Source organism: Halichoeres trimaculatus, unplaced genomic scaffold (assembly GCF_033239565.1).
Source record: "Halichoeres trimaculatus isolate MK-OKI-2021-1 unplaced genomic scaffold, fHalTri1.1 fHalTri1_scaffold_12, whole genome shotgun sequence".
Classification (NCBI taxonomy): domain Eukaryota; kingdom Metazoa; phylum Chordata; class Actinopteri; order Labriformes; family Labridae; genus Halichoeres; species Halichoeres trimaculatus.
The window spans coordinates 29,411,668-29,417,797 of record NW_027437190.1 but is presented as its reverse complement, the minus strand read 5'-3'; positions in this window follow the sequence as shown (position 1 = coordinate 29,417,797).

Here is a 6,130-nt window from a genome sequence, read left to right as displayed (position 1 = left end):
AACACCATCACATATTAATGCTTTTTTGTATCTCAGTGCCTGCACAAATTTAATCAGTCAACAAGATTAAAACAGGGCTAATTTTTTTGTGTCTTTATTTTTCTTTGTTTTATTTGGAAGGAGGGGTGTATGAGGAGCCTATTTCCACTTACACAAAAAAAAAACACACTCAAACATAAACAAAAAAATAATAATTAAAAAAAAAAAAATCAGGACACCAGCACTAAAAAAAAAAACACCGGCAAGAAAAGTGCCTTAATAAAAAAAAAAATTAATAATAATAATTATTATAAATATAATGATAATAAAAATATGAGTTACTTGTCTGAGTCGAAAAAAGTGTTAACTTTTGAGAAAATTCATTATGGTTTGTGTCAAGGGCAAAATGAGGGCACACCCTGGACATGTTTCATTGGAGTTGATTAAAACAGAGATAATTTTTTTAATGTCTTTGTTTTTCTTTGTTTTATTTGGAAGAAGGGGTGTATGAAAAGCCCATTTCCATTTACACCTAAAAAAGTAAACTAATAGAAAACATCAGGACACTAGCACTTGAAAGAAACACTAGCATAAAAAAGAGCCTTAGTAATAACAACAACAACAACAACAACAACAACAACAACAACAACAACAACAACAACAACAACAACAATAATAATAATAATAAGGACACTAGCACCTGAAAGAAACACTAGCATAAAATATTGTATGTAACATCCTAATAACCCTGTGGTAACAGGAAGTAGTAACCTTATTCAGAAAAGAAAATCCTTGCTTTGTTAAATCAGCAACAGGATGTAGAGATATCACTGCCCCTGAAGCAGAGTTTAACTTTTGACCTTTTATCCAATAGTTATTGTTTTTATTTTCAAATTCGAGCTTTTGATTTAATAGTTTCATTTTTTAATTTACCTGGCACAAATGGACTGATCCGTGGTGTGTTACTCACAAGGTAGCCTATCCCAGTCAGTTCTGCAGTCAAACTTCAGAGCTAACTGAAACGCTCAACCGCTGCAGATGAGGTCAACTCATGTGCAATTTAACTATTCTCAGTTGCCTGTTTGTCAACAAAAAGGTTGAGCTGACCAGGGTCCCCAGTGGGTGATACACTCCCCCTCACACCAAGGCAAGGCAAGGCAAGGCAAGTTTATTTCTATAGCACATTTCAGCATGGCAATTCAAAGTGCTTTACAGGCAGAACAAATTATAGAAAACAATTAAAATTCAATTAAAAAGGAGGTTAATTAAAAAGATACAATAAAACAAAACAACAACAAAAAACAAACAAACAAACAAACAGAAGATTAAAATTGATTTTAAAACAGCTTTGAAAAAAAAAATTAAGATAAAATTTGCAGTGCAGAATTAAAGACAAGATATTAAGATGAATTGTTAAAATGCTCTAATAAAAGGCAGCTGTAAAAAGGTGGGTCTTCAAACTGGATTTAAAGAGCTAAGAGTTTCAGCAGAACTGATATTTTCTGGCAGCTTGTTCCAGATATTTGGAGCATAGAAGCTGAATGCTGCCTCTCCATGTTTAGTTCTGACTCTGGGGACTGAAAGCAGACCTGATCCAGAAGACCTAAGTCGTCTTGGTGGTTCATACGGGATCAAAAGATCATTGATGTATTTTAGCCCTAGTCCATTCAGAGCTTTGTAAACCAACAGGAGTGTTTTAAACTCTATCCTCTTACAAACAGGAAGCCAGTGTAAAGACCAGCTCACAAACTTGCACCAGAGCAACCAAGTGTTTTACTGCCCTGCTTCATCCTCATTTATTTTTAGCTAACCCTTCTTAAGCATTTTTGACGAAAGGTATACCAATGAATATTAGATAGAGATTTTATACATTTCTCTCTCAAGATTTTTTTCAGTATCAGTCCTTTTTTCAGTTGTGACAGAATTCATGCATGTACAAATAACTGACAACGAATGGCAAAGGTCAGTGGGTTTCAGTTTTAACGTTGGAAAACAAAGGCTTCTATATTTGTAGCATCTGGGCACACTTTTTTTGATCCATGATCCATCCTGTTTCAGTAAACAGACTTTAATTAACATTTTTTGGATACAGTTTTTTTTAAACATGTGAGCAAAATCACAAGGGGTGACAAAGACAGAAGGTCAGAGCAGGTTTTATTTGAACATCAGAGAGCAGAGACACATGCTGGTTTCCATCCCTGCAACATCTGCACATGCAATTTGATAACTCTGCGGAAGCAAACAGGTATTTTAAATGGTTTTTCAACTGTTTGGATGCAGCTCTGTTAGAATTTTTTTCTTTTTAACTTAATAAGGCAAAGTTTTTATTTGTCCCACATTTTTTGGTTGACTTTCCTGATGTAGTTTTACATGTTCTTAGGTGACATTTGCATCTTTTATATACTGACCTTTAATGGATGAAATATGTGTTTTTGACCTTGGCCAACAAGTATCCCAACCCTTTCTTCTGCACAAGCAGCCCAGCTTTGATGAGGTCATCCCACAGCAAACAAGCACCATAAAAGTCAGTCTGCATCACAACATTCATAATAAAAGCCTTTATTTCAATGTATTTCCTTTGTTTTGGTGATATTTGAAAGGAGACATGGAAAAGCTTAGGGCAGATTTTGATGTAAACATCAGAAGCCACAGATTCTGAAGCAGTTGATAACTCCGCAGAATCAGTGCAGACATTTTTTGATTAGCCCCAGTGATTGAGGCTTTTTTTTTATCAACTCAACTCCCCTGATGCTGTTTGCAAGGACATCTTCTTCCCACTGACGTAATTTTTAAGTCTACAACATGTTGAGCTCTACCTTGGATAATATTCCAGAGTTTGTGCCCTTGGTCAGAGAGGTTTTGGACCCTCTGTCTTGCACCAGCGGCCTAACTTGTACCAGAGCTTTTCGGCTCCGTCTCCCCCGCTGCTTGGCATGCTCCGTGGCACCGAGCGCTGAGGGCAGAGTGTGTCACCGAGCTGGCACCGGCCTGAACTCTTTCAAGGTTACTCTTTGATTTAATGGTGATGCATTTTTTAAAACCGCATCATCCCTCTCTCTCTTGCCACCGCACCTAGTCCATCTCTGTCACAAACACTGGCGGTGCGTCTCACCTTTAGCAGTGGAAGCACCAGGAGAGGTTGTTTAAGATATAAATCAATGGCAAATGAAGCACCCCGGCTGGCCCCTGATTGTTTTACCTGCCCGCCTGCTTTGGAGGCAGGACGGTGAAGGAAAACTGGACTATATATTCAGAGTATGACACAGGAAAGTGGTCCACTCATCTTGTAGACAACATTTTGTACAGGCATTAACACTGACTACTGATAAGTTGATACACAACCAGGTGTTGTGCTGAGTTTTAAACATGTGTAATTATTTCCTCCTGCGTTTTAAGGTGTAAACAGAGCTGAAAAATATCAGAGTGTTACTTGTCTTGTATAAATAGCATCACCTAGCTCCGAACTATAGTGATATTTCTTGACAAGGTGATATTTTGCAATCATCACCTCCCCATGCTGTTGTTTCACCTCTTATTAACTGACAACATCACCAAAATAGACCCTCAACCTGTTGCACTTTCCCCTGTGAATGAGCCTAATTGTCAAAAGGTTTGATCTGACCCACACACACACAAACACACAGATATTTTCAGACGGCATTAAACTTTTTTTCCCTTTCTTAACTGAAATTAAATCTAAGCTGTTCAGACACGAGAACATCAGCCTTTGTGTTGCATGGCAGCCTGTTATGGATGGAGATGAGGATTTATGATAGCTGAATAAAAAAAGTGATAAATCAGAGGATAGAGACGGGCCATATTCATGAGCCATGTAATCCTCTTATATTTCATGTCATTTTCTGAAAAGCAAATACATCTTTGCCATCAATACTTGTGTCTGGTTTGATAAAGCTACCTGTGCCAAGATCGAGGAACCTGCTGCAATGAATTAACGACCTACATGTTGGCACTAATGTACTGTTAGAAGGATTTTTTTTTCTCTAAGTGAAGCATTTTGAAATCTTCTAAAACTAGAATTGCTTTATATCTCTTCCTTTAGAGGCTGTAATGATAAAAACTCAGTAATGATATCTACACCTTTACATCCAAATTTCCACTTTTTGAGACTCTGAGCTGAGTCATTTTCATGAAACATAGAATATAAATCCAGTTGGAAATTTAACCTTCAAGTTGCTCTCTGAAGGATAAAGCATTTAGCTACAGGAAATAATGGTCCCCAGATCTTTTTCAGCTAATGAATTTATTTTGATAACCAGTTAGACTTTTTATTATCTTGTGATTGATTTTTTTTTAGTTTATCAAAGGTGGGATTATTACAGAAAAGCCTAATACAAATAATACCAATACCTATTTTGTCCACCCCTTACTGCCTGAATTAATTGAAAATTATACAATAGATTGCTTTTATGTGTTTTTGCATTCTTACAGATGTTACATTAAGTGGAGATTGCAAATTTGAGTATAGTACACACAAAAGTAATAGAACTAAGTTATATTATATAGATAAGAGAAGTTCATCCCCTGACCAATATATTGTGACCAAGGGGGTCTAATACGATTTCTGGTATGTGTAGAACATGAATCAATAGATAATAATAAGACCTGACAGGGTATGTCCCAAATTTGAAACAACAGGCATCAAGGGGTTAAACTACCTCTTCTGCTAAGTAATGGAAAAATTACACCACTACACTTTTGAACAGGCTTCTCTCTAAATAACTCTAAGACAACTTAGTTTATTACCCCATTGTATGAAACCGAGTGTAAAAATCACTGTAGAGCTTTGAGTGACCACCCATGAGCTAGGCACACAGGTGTAGCTAAGGCCCCGTTTACACAACAACGTTTCATCTGAAGATGGTAAAATGCAAAAGAAATGCAGAGGGACTGAAAACGCTGTAGTAAGCATGCCAGGCCTGTAGTTGGCGCTATAACTGCCTTGTCCAGAAACAGCTTTTGATAGATCTCCGCTGAAGTAGAGTTGAACTGATCATCTGGTGTATTGGCGAATGCTAAATGCAGAAGTGGAGCAACAGATGCACATTTTGTTGAAAGACAGTCAGCAGATTCAGCGACACAGACACAACATGGTAGTCCGTGAGGATCAAAAACAACGGGACTGTTGTTTGGCTTGTGAAAACGAAAACGTCGGCTTACTGTACAGCAACAATGTCTGCAGTGTTTAAATAAAAATTCCACACTAGAGGCTGTTTTCAAAGTTTGTGATATAGGTCGGCTAAAACACTGTTTCTGTGTAGACGCAAGGCCAAAACGCAACAATACTTTTGCGTTTTACCCTAAAACTGTTGTCATGTCAATGGCCCCCTAAGACTGATGTCAGTCAGGAACCCCCTTAATGAACTCTTCAGATCACTAGAGCGCAAGAAGACGTCCTCAGGTTAGCGTGTTAAAACCACATTTATGATACATGGATGTAGTCTTTGTGATGTCACCCATCTATTTCTAAAGCAGAGTTTTAAAGCCTATTGTTGTTAGGCGCCATCTTGGAATGCTGAAATCATACTAACTTTGGTACTGAATATGAGAAAACTGCCACTTTGGCAGTAGTTTGGAACCAGAAAAGAAAGAATCATATTTTTTCTTGCATATATAATCTAGGTAGTTACACTTTCGATCTGATTTTTGAACGCTTTTGCCTTGCGCTAATGTCCTAGCAGAAATCCAGTGTAACCTGTAAAAAACAAAAACATTAAGATCCAGACCACGGTTGTTCACATCGCTTCCCAGGTCCCAGGTTTTTGCATTTATATTTTTGAGGGACACAGCCACTACATTTGTACATTTAGAAAATGAGTGTAAAATTGAACTTTTTTATGAATTGTTGCACTTTTTGGCAAGTTATTTAGTTAGTGTGGACATACATCTCTCAACATTTTATAAAAGTCTAGGATGTCTGCATTGTGTACAGCGAAAGTTTCATGCATGTAAAAATGTAAAAAATATTATCGTTAAGACTTGATATGTTAGGTCTCAAAGGGTTAAATAAACTCATAATTAAAATATCTTCTAAACTAATAAGTTACAGATAAATTCACCACCGCTCACTGAGCCTGTGGCTTCAGTTAGCAGGGCTAGCATCACCAACCTTTGGTCCTCCATGCAGGTTGAC